Genomic DNA, 10,641 nt, shown 5'->3' on the forward strand with positions numbered 1-10,641 from the left:
CTTTTTTCTTATCTCTATAATGGAACTGTCAGTCCTATGTCTAACTTTCCTGCCAGACAGGGACAGGGACTTTAAAATTAGCCCCAAGGAGAAATTTCTAACAGAGAAGAATGGAGAATCCACAAATTTTTTAACACAGAAGCTCTTGAGAATGGAATTTGGAAACCCTGTAATGACTGCCTAAGCCAAGGTGAGGGTGGTGGGGAGGGGCAAGAAGCAGGAGACTCAGACAAAAGGAGCCCCAGGACTGGACGTGGGTGTATGGGAGAAGGGAAGGCTGAGATGTTGCCACCACTCATGGTTGGGCACTATGAGGGATGCAAGTGCCTCCTGCTGGGTGGGGATTCCTGAGGGGGGAGGAGAAACATGAAGGGAAAGATGAGGCCACTTGAGAAGGTTCCAGAGTGCAGCAGGAGACACCATATGGAGCTGGGGATGAGGGTGAGCACACTTGGGGCAAGTGGGAGACCTGGAAGCAGGAAGTCCCAGAGGTAGGGAGGAAAGGGGCCTTGGGGGGAATCTAAGCAAGAGGAGGAGAGAAGTAGGAGGAAACTGAAGCTGGTGTGTGTGTGTGTTATTCAAGGAAAAGCTACAAGAAGTCAGCAGGAGCCTGGACTTCAGGAAAAAAGTAGGGGCTGGGTATGATGTATCTGTGAGCCCTTGTCTGGTTCTGGTTCTGCCACATTCCACAGGTCCAGATATGACCCCTTCTTTGGGTATTCCAAAACTCTCTACAACCTCCCACCTCCTGGCCCTCCTCATGTTGCTCCCTTTGCCTGGGATCTATCCCACCCACCCCTAGGCACTAGCTCCACTCAGCTTCCTCCCCCAGTAAGCCCCCAGGCCCCTTCTCATGTGCTCCTTCAGGTCCACAGCCCTTCAGAAGACATGCATTACCAGAGGTCTCCTGCAGGCAGAGCATTAGTCCCAAGTCTATCAGTGCCCCCCGGTGGACAGGGCTCCCCAGGATTGTCCTGTCCCTGGCCCCTGTCACCTGCATATTGTTAGTGGCGTGGTATTCACCAATGACCTTTACTGAAGGCACATTGAGTGGACGGTTAGTAGGAAGCCAGATGCCGATAGATTGGTGACAAGTGAGGAGTCAACCCACTGTTTCTAGAAGCTGAGCTATGAAAGAAGAGAGGCAAGGGACAGGAAAGGACACCATAGTGGCAGGGTTTTTGTTTTTTGTTTTTGCTTTCTTTAATATGAGAAGGACTCAGGAAGGCTTGTAGGCTAAGAGAAGTGTGCCAGCACAGAGGGAGAGGTGGACAATGGAGACAGGAGTGGGGTTTGGTGTTGAGAGCTTCCTGAGTGACAGGCAGAAAAAAACCCACATCCTTCACTTCCCCACCCATTCATTCATTGCCTAATTCTACTGAATTCCAAGAGCTCTAGGAAGTGGAGCTATTGTTATCCCTGTATTAAATGAGGTAACAACACACAGAGAAATTGAGAAATTTGCCAGGTTGCACAGCAGGTCAGTGGCAGGGCTGGGATTATCTTCTAAACCCAAGGTATTACTTGCAGTCAAATGACAAAGGATTCAAGGACTCAAGATGAGAGAAGAGACACCTACACACAATTAAAAAAAAAAAGTGGTGCAAAATGAGCAAAACAAATGAAGCTAAACAATTGTTTGAAAGTGGCTGTGGAGCCGAATGCAATTGTTTGGAAAGGATTTCTGAAACAGCAAAGTGATATGTTTAAAGGAGATTATGGATGGACTGGGGGTGTAGCTCAGTGGTAGAGCGCTTAAACAAGGCGCTGAATTCCATCCCCAGCAGCAAAAAGAAAGAGAAGAAGAAAATTGGTTACCCATGAATGCAATTCCAGACTATTTCAACAAGCCCTGTGGTAAGACAAAGGAAATAAAACATGCCAAAGATCTTGTTTGGTTCAGGGAAGGAGGCATTGGAGAAATGTTTAATTCTTGATAAAATATAGTCTTAAAGGTTTTTAATTAACAGTTAATGATAACTATTAGCATCAAAGAAAAGGGAAAACTAGAAGGGGAAACAGAAATAAGAAAACTTGATCAGTTCAGTAAAGGATTTTAAAAATAAATGATAATCAGGTACACTTCTATTACCCAATGACTTGGGGAGCTGAGGCAGGAGGATTGCAAGTGTGAGGCCAGTCTTGGCAACTTGGTGAGACCCTGTCTCAAAATAAAATATATTTTTATAAAAGGGCTAGGAATGTAGCTCAATTGCAGACAGCCTCTGAGATCAATCCCTAGTACACTCCCCACCACAAGAAGAAAGGAAGGAAGGAAGGGAGAGAGGGAGGGAGGAATGTATTCATTAAAAAAATAATAATAAGATGACCCTGTGGCTCAGGCCTATAATCTGTAATCCAAGTGATCTGGGAGGCTGAGACAGGAGGATCACAAGTTCAAAGCCAGCCTTAGCAACTTAGAGAGGCCCTAAGCAATTTAGGGAGACCCTATCTCAAAATAAAAAAATAAAATAAAATAAAAAGGGTTAGGGATGTAGTTCAGCGGTTAAGCGTCTCTGGGTTCATCCCCAGTACCAAACAAACATACAAAAGCCTACAAAATAAGACAGTCCAAATGAAACCAAGTATGTGGGTTATCATTACAACTGTAAATGAGGGCTGAGGATATAGCGCAGTTGATAGAGTGCTTGCCTTACATGTACAAGGCCCTGGGTTCAATCCCCAGCACCACACACACACACACAAAAAATGTGAGTGAGTTAAATTCTCATACAAAAGGACAAGAAAGCTAATGTTGACAGGAAACACTAAATCCAGGTAAACTCTGTTTACAGGGCTACAGCTAGAACAATCCTGAAAATAAAAAGACAACGAAATGCAGATACCAAAAAAGGTAAGGGTGGCAGTATTTTTTTTTAAAGAGAATTTTTAATATTTATTTTTTTAGTTTTCGGCGGACACAACATCTTTGTTTTGTATGTGGTGCTGAGGATCGAACCCGGGCCGCACGCATGCCAGGCCAGCGCGCCACCACTTGAGCCACATCCCCAGCCCAAGGGTGGCAAATGGAAAATAAGTTTTTAATTAAAAAATCCAATAACATCTACACAGAATATATAATGAACCATTGTGTTCTCAAAAATAGGGCTAATTTGATCTGCAGGTATTTGGCAAGGTCAGGAAATCGTGTGCAAGAACATGGCCTTAGACAATACCACCCCCTAGAGGTACTGCTCCATCTTTTCACCTGTTCTTGGCACCATGATTTTTGTTTAATTTTTCATACCAAGTATTGAACACCAGAGGTGCTTAATCACTGAGACACATCCCCAGCCCTTTTAATTTTTTTTAAATTTTGAGACAGGATCTCACTAAGTTGCTGAGGCTGTCTTTGAACCTGTGATCCTTCTTCTTCATCAGCCTCCCAAAGTGCTGGGATTACAGGCATGTGCCAAGGTGCCCACTTGCACCAATTCTTGAACCTAGCCCACCACTGAGACTCCCCCAAACCAGAGACTCCCACCTGGGTATAGAGGCCCCAGATCTGTCTACAGAGTATTATTTTATTTTCTTTCTTTTTTCTGTTTGTTGTTGCTGTTGTTGTTCTGGAAATTGAACCTAGAATGCTTTTCCACTGAGTGGTATACTCACCCCTTTTTAATTTTTTTTTTTTTAATTTTGAATCAGGGTCTCACTTCATAGCCCAGGTTGGCCTCAAACTTGTGATCCTCCTACCTCACCCTCCCAAATTTCTGAGATTACAGTTGTGTGCTACCACACCAGCCTCCTTCTGGACCTTGGAAAAAGGCTGGACATCCTAACACCTAGATGACAGAAAGGTAGATGTGATCATTACAGATGTGTTTCTCATTTTAAAAATTTATTTTTTCAGTGCTATGAATTGAACCCAGGACTTCATATGTGCTAGGCAAGCACTCTAGGCCTGAGCTATATCCCCAGCCCTTTTTATTTTGTATTTTGAGGCAGAGTCTTGCTAAGTTGCTAAGAATGGCCTCCAACTTGCAGTCCTTCTGCCTCAGCTTCCTAAGTGGCTGGGATTACAGGCATGCACCTGGCATGCCTAAGTTTTTGAAATCTACTTAGGATGGTTATTATTTAAGACAATACAACCTATAAAGACTGAACCAAGGGCTGGGGATGTGGCTCAAGCGGTAGCATGCTCGCCTGGCATGTGCGCGGCGCTGGGTTCCATCCTCAGCACCACATACAAATAAAGATGTTGTGTCCGCCAAAAACTAAAAAATAAATATTAAAAAATTCTCTCTCTCTCTCTCTCTCTCAAAAAAAAAAAAAAAAGACTGAACAAGAAATTAAAAATCTAGGGGCTGGGGTTGTCACTCAGTGGTAGTGCACTTGTCTCACACATGTGAGGGATTGGATTTGATCCTCAGCATCATATAAAAAAAATAAATATATTTTCTTCACCTACAATTAAAATATATATATATATATATATATATATATATATATATATATATATATATATATAAAGAAGAAGTTAAAAAGCCAAATAGGGGGCTGAAGTTGTGGCTCAGTAGAAGAGTGCTTGCCTCAAACATGTGAGGCACTGAGTTTCACCCTCAACACCACATAAAAATAAGTTAAAAAATTAGAGGCATTGTGTCCATCTACAACTAAAAATTTAAAAATAAAAAAAATTTAAAGTGTAGTATAGACACTTTTCTTTAAAAAGCCAAATATGGGTTGGACTGGGGTTTAGTGGTAGAGTGCTTGCCTAGCATTTGTGAGGCACTGGGTTTGATCCTTAGCATCACATAAAAATAAATAAAATAAAGACATTCTGTCCATCTACAACTACAAAAAAATTAAAATTAAAAAAAGCCAAATAGACCAATAACAAAAAATAAAGAAGAAAGAAAACATACTGAAAACATATCAAAGAGCCATGAAAGGAACAAATTTTTTTTTTAAGAATTTTTTTGGGAGGCTGGCATTGTGGCTCAGTGGTAATGTGCTTGCCTTGCAAGCGTGAGGCCCTGGGTTCAATCCTCAGCACCACATAAAAACAAATAAAGGTATTGTGTCCAACTACAACTAAAAAACAAATATTAAAAAAAGAGGGGGCTGGGGATGTGGATTAGGGAACTGGGGATGTGGCTCAAGCGGTAGCGCGCTCCCTGGCATGCGTGCGGCGCTGGGTTCGATCCTCAGCACCACATACAAACAAAGATGTTGTGTCCGCCTAAAACTAAAAAAAAAAATAAATATTAAATGCTCTCTCTCTCTTAAAAAAAAAACATTGAAAAAAAGAATTTTTTTTAGTTGTAGATGGACACAATAGCTCTATCTTATTTATTTGTTTTTTATGTGATGCTGAGGATCGAACCCAATGCCTCACACATGCTAGATGACAGAAAGGTAGATGTGATCTTTCTGTCATCTAGCATGTGTGAGGCATGGGTCTTGCAGAAGCTCATGCAGAAGCCCTGTTCATTCTCTGCAGGGGTGAATAAGCGCTCTACCACTGAGCCCCAGCCCAGAAATAGATTCTTTATTAAATGTTTATATATATATATATATATACACACACACACACACATATATATGTGTATGTGTGGGTGTGTCTATATATATCTTTATTTTGTTTATTTATTTTTGTATGGTTCTGAGGATGGAACCCACTGCCTCACATGTGCACTCTACCACTGAGTTACACCTCCAACCTCAAAAAGAACAGATTCTTTTTTTTTTAATTAATTAATTAATTTTACAGTAGAATCCTTTTTTTTTTTTGGTACCGGGGATTGAACGCAGGGCCTTGTGCATGTGAGGCAAGCACTCTACCAACTGACCTATATCCCCAGCCCCTAGAATGCATTTTTTTATAAATATTTTCCTTAATTGTAGATGGGCACAATGACTTTATTTATTTATTTTTATGTGGTACTGAGGATCAAACCCAGTGCCTCACACGTATTAGGCGGGTGCTCTACCACTGAGCCACAACCATAGCCCAAAGAACAGATTCTTAATCCAGATTGAGTGTGTATGTGTGTGTGCACACGCACACACACATGAACAACCTAGGAATCAAACCCAGGCCCTTGCCCATGCTAGGCAAATGCTTTACCAGTCAGCTTCACCCAAGCTCCTATCCCGAATTTTTTTGAGCAAGTAGTTCAAATGTGGAAGGAGCAGGTAATTGTAACTTTATTTATAGTCCAAGAGAACAAAGGATCACATCTCAGTGTATTTTATGCATATGTATGCATAAATATAAAAAGTATTTATTAGCATGAATTTGATACTGGAAAAAGCACAGAAAAATAAACTCCTATTCCAGTGATCTTTAGCCACAGAACCCTTGCTTCAAAAAAACCCCAAAAGAGAATACCTGAACAGTGCTGTGTAGACTGAATAAGGGACCCAAGAATCCATCCAGGTCATAATCCCCAGAACAAGGGCACATTCCTCTAAATGGCAAAAGGGACTTTGCAGAACTGAAACAAAGAGGCTATTTTGGAGTACCAGGTGGGTCCTAAATAAGGGAATCTGAGAGAGATTTGAGAAAAGAAGGAAAAGGCCTGGTGACAGTGGAAACAGACTGCAGTACTGTGGTGACAAGCCAAGGGAAGCTGGAAGCTGCAAGTGGCGAGGAGCAGATTCTCCCAGGAGCCCTGCCCACCCCTTGACTGTGGCCCTGAATGACTGTTGGCACTTCTGTCCCCCTGAAAGCAAGGGAATAAATGTAGGTTGTTTTGTGCCACAGTGTTTGTGGTAAGTTGTTATAGTAGCAATAGGAAACTATAGACACTGTCACCAAATCTAATGATGATGATTCCTGAAGAATGGAGCTGGGTTCTCATCCTCATCTTGTGTTGTTGATTTGCCCACAAAAGTCATAGGTTGTTTGTAGCTGGGTGCAGTGGCCTGTAATCCCAGCCACGTGGGAGGCTGAGGCAGGAGGATTGCAAGTTGCAGGCCAACCTGGGCAACTTAGTAAGACCCTGTCTCAAAATAAAAGATAAAAAAAAAGCTGGGGATGTGACTCCATGGTAGAGTGGCCCTGGGTTCAATCCCCAGTACTCACACTCACAAATCATAAATTGATTTTATAATTAAGAAAGAAGAATAAACACAAATGAAGCAGTTGGCCCAGTCCAGAGCAGCAGCAATCAGTGACTCTTATGATTATACAGGGATCTGTTTTAAGCCAACATCTATACCTGCTATGAGGCCAAATAAGTCCTTCAGAGGTTGTGAGAGCCTGGAACGATGAGCCCCACACTCGGCCTCCTGCAACAGACAAGAGGATCCTGCCAGGAGATGGCAGCCAGTACTGCTGAGACCCAGCCCCTGGCCACCACAACCTGCAGGGGGTGAACAGGGCTTCTGCATGTGGCCATGTCTGTGAGGGAATGGCTCTCTGCTTTGGCATCACTTGGAAGGATGGACACCTACCTGTTACCATTTGCCCACAGGGCATCAGAGCCACCAAGGTGAGTGGGCAGATGCAGGGAGGTGTCCTTCTAGGAGCATGACACTTGTGTGGCCCCTGCATGCCTCTGGGACCAGCATACCTCTGACATCATCTTCTTTCTGGAGTGACTCAGTCCTCTCTCTCTCTCAAGTGGAAGTCACATTCATGCTGTTGCAGTGCCAGTGACGTCTCCATAGCAACATTCACACGGATGTCATAGAACATAAGGTGCTTGAGCTAGAAGGGCCTTCTGAGATCAGCTTTGCCTGCCCCCACACTTCACAGAATGGGGAGCAGGCTCAGAGGGAGGATACCACGTGCCAAGGTCACACAGCAAGCCAGGGGCCCAGGTGCGGGGGGTGGGGGGGCTGCTCTTCGGGTACTGTTCCACAGGACTGTCTTTTGGGGAAGTGCTCTAGGGGAACAAGGTTTGGGGACTATGCTACTATTCCTGCTTGCTACAGGACTCTGAAGTTCAGTCTGTCTGCTGCTCAGTCAGAGAGCTGTCCCTTTAGTACCTGGGGAGGGGTAGGAACAGGCAGTAAGGTGTCTATTCTCAGGAAACTCACAGGTTAAGTGCAGAGGCAGTGCAGCCCCCAGGGAACCACTGCAGAGCATCTGGGGAGCAAGAAGTACAGGCAGAAGGAGCCAGGGAAGAACAGCCCCCAGCAGAGCCTGGAAAGTCAAGGAGATGCTCATTCCTGCTGGTGCCTCTTCTCCCAGCACAAGGGTCAGCCAGAGGACCTAGCTCTGTGGGTAGGCGGAAAGCAGGGGTGAAGCTGGAGGGCTTGGAAAATGGGGCCACTAAGAAAAATTGCCTGGACCCAGACCAGGAGTCCCAGGAGGTTGTCATGGATGGCGATTCATGACACTTGTTATTCTAGGACAAGGTGCTCAGACACACAGAAAGACAAGTCAGAGGGCACAGTGTGGGAGCTGGCAGTCATTATGAGGTGACTAGGAGTCTGAGTTATCAGGGTGGCAGGAGTGAGGATCCAGGAGTGAGGCCTCAGGAAGTTAGAACATGGACATGGGAAAGGTGGATGTTGATACCCTTTCCAGGGACACATGGTCCTCACTTCCCCCCTGTAGCTCAGCTCCAGACCCTGCCTCAGGGGCTCATCCTGGCCTGCAGGGCTCTTCTCTCCACTTCTGAAGATCCTGGGGATCTGGACTTCTCCAGGTCTGGCCAAGGCCACCCCACCCTCCCTACCTTTCCCATGAAGATGGCCCCTTCTCTTACTTGTGATGGCAGTCTACTCTAATTATTTATGTATTTATTTTTGGCACTGGGGATTGAACCCAGGGACTCTTTATCATTGAGCTAAACCCCAGACCTTTTTATTTTGAAACAGGGTCTTACTAAGTTGCTGAGGCTGGCCTCCAATTTGCAATCCTGCCTCAGCCTCCCAAGCTGCTGGAATTACAGGTGTGCATCACTGCTCCTGGCTTGCTCTAGTTATTTGTTGCTGCATAAAAAATATCCCTCCAATAATCTGCAGGATGGGAAGACTCATCTCTTCTCTGTATGATGTCCTCTGAGGTTGGGGCATCTACCACCAAGCTGGCTTCTTCATTTACACAATGAGCAAATGAGTCCCTTTTCACTGGGTTTCTCAGCCGAGTTAATTGGGCTTTCTCCCAGCAGGGCATCCAGGTTCACAAAATGGATATTCCAGGAGAGAAGAAGCTTTGGGTCCAGAGTCATTCTGCTATGTCTATTGGGCAAAGCAGTCACAACTCTTGCCCAGGTTTTAGGGCAAGGGACTTAGACCCTCTCCCTCATTGTGAAATACCAAAGGAACTGTCATCTCTAATTGACCCCAGCAGGCTGTCTCTACCTCATGGACTCTGTCATCCTTTCTCACCTCCAGACATGCAGACCTATATCTCCTGGAGTCCTCTCTGCCCTAGCACCTCTCCCTTGGGCCACTGCAATCCTCCTCAAAACCATCTTCCTGCCTGCAGGCTCCACCATCCATCCCCTCTGCCACTCTCCCCATTCCTGTAGCAGAGTGTTCTGTCTCTGTTGCTGTGCTCAAGAACTATGCATGGCTCTCTACTTCCCTTTGAACAATTTCCAAGCTCCTAGGCATAACTTTAAAATTTCGCTTACAATCTGGCCTCTCTTACCTTACCAATGTCCATCTACTGGCATTCAACCTGAGCATATGCACTCCCTCCTCCTGGTAAGTTTAATCTGTCCTCTCTCCACTTGATATCTGCTCCACCTTCAAAAGCCAGTGCAAATTCCCTCTCCTCAAAGCCTTGCTCTTACTACATGATCACACCGGTCTTTCTCTCATTGCACACTGATACACAGCCTGCCTTAAGTTCTTAGGCAGGAGAACTGAGATGTTAGCAATGAGATGTCCTCCTGAAGTTAGACCCCTGTTTCTAATTCACATTTATTTTACCAGTTTAATAACTACTTATTGAAACGAAGAGCCAGCTGCCAGAGATATGGCAGTGACCAAGACAGGCTGTTTCCTATGCCCAGAGAGCTTACATTCCAGAAAGGAAAACAGATGGCAAACAGAAGAGTCAAGAGACATAATGATCAAAGATTAGAAGGAGTGCTGAGAGGCATGAGAGTGGGACTCTGATGCAGGTACCTAGAGCTCCCATCTCTCAAGACAAACCAGCAACTTAGATTTTTACATAAACTCTCCTGATTTCCTCTCCTGCTTAAAGCTCCCTTCCTCTGCTGGCCTCCCACTTTCTCTGGCTTGCCTGCCTCCTTCCCTCTCCGCAGGTGCCCGCCCCGTCAGCACTGTTCCACCCCCGGATGCCCTACTTGCAGGCCCGCTCCCAGAGCATCCAAACTCCTGTGGTTCCCATGCCCTGGGCATGCTCTGGGTAGTAGCTGGAAGGAAGAGTTAGGATGCACCACCTAAAACGCTGAGGCCAGTGGGCTTTGGCTGTTGAAGTCCCCAGCTGAGATCCTAGGCCAATCATCCTGAAGTTGGTCTTTTAGGGGTGGGACACCTGGAGTCCAATACTTTCACTCTAGGCCCACTTCGTAGAACTCTGGGCATTGGAGGGTGGGGGGGCAGAAGAGGGAGACAAGGAAAGGAGACCTGGGGACCTCTAATAGTGCTTCTCTGGGTTTGCTCCCCAGCTGAAAGGTCCCTGAGGGGTGAATCTAGGCCAACTCTGTTGTGGGATTTTTTTATACTCTCTGGAGTCAGAGTTCCTAATAGCAAATCCTGGTTCTG

This window comes from Marmota monax, unplaced genomic scaffold, assembly GCF_021218885.2.
Source record: "Marmota monax isolate L192 unplaced genomic scaffold, Marmota_monax_Labrador192_F-V1.1 WCK01_AAM20220418_F8-fsc00035, whole genome shotgun sequence".
In the NCBI taxonomy this organism is placed as follows: domain Eukaryota; kingdom Metazoa; phylum Chordata; class Mammalia; order Rodentia; family Sciuridae; genus Marmota; species Marmota monax.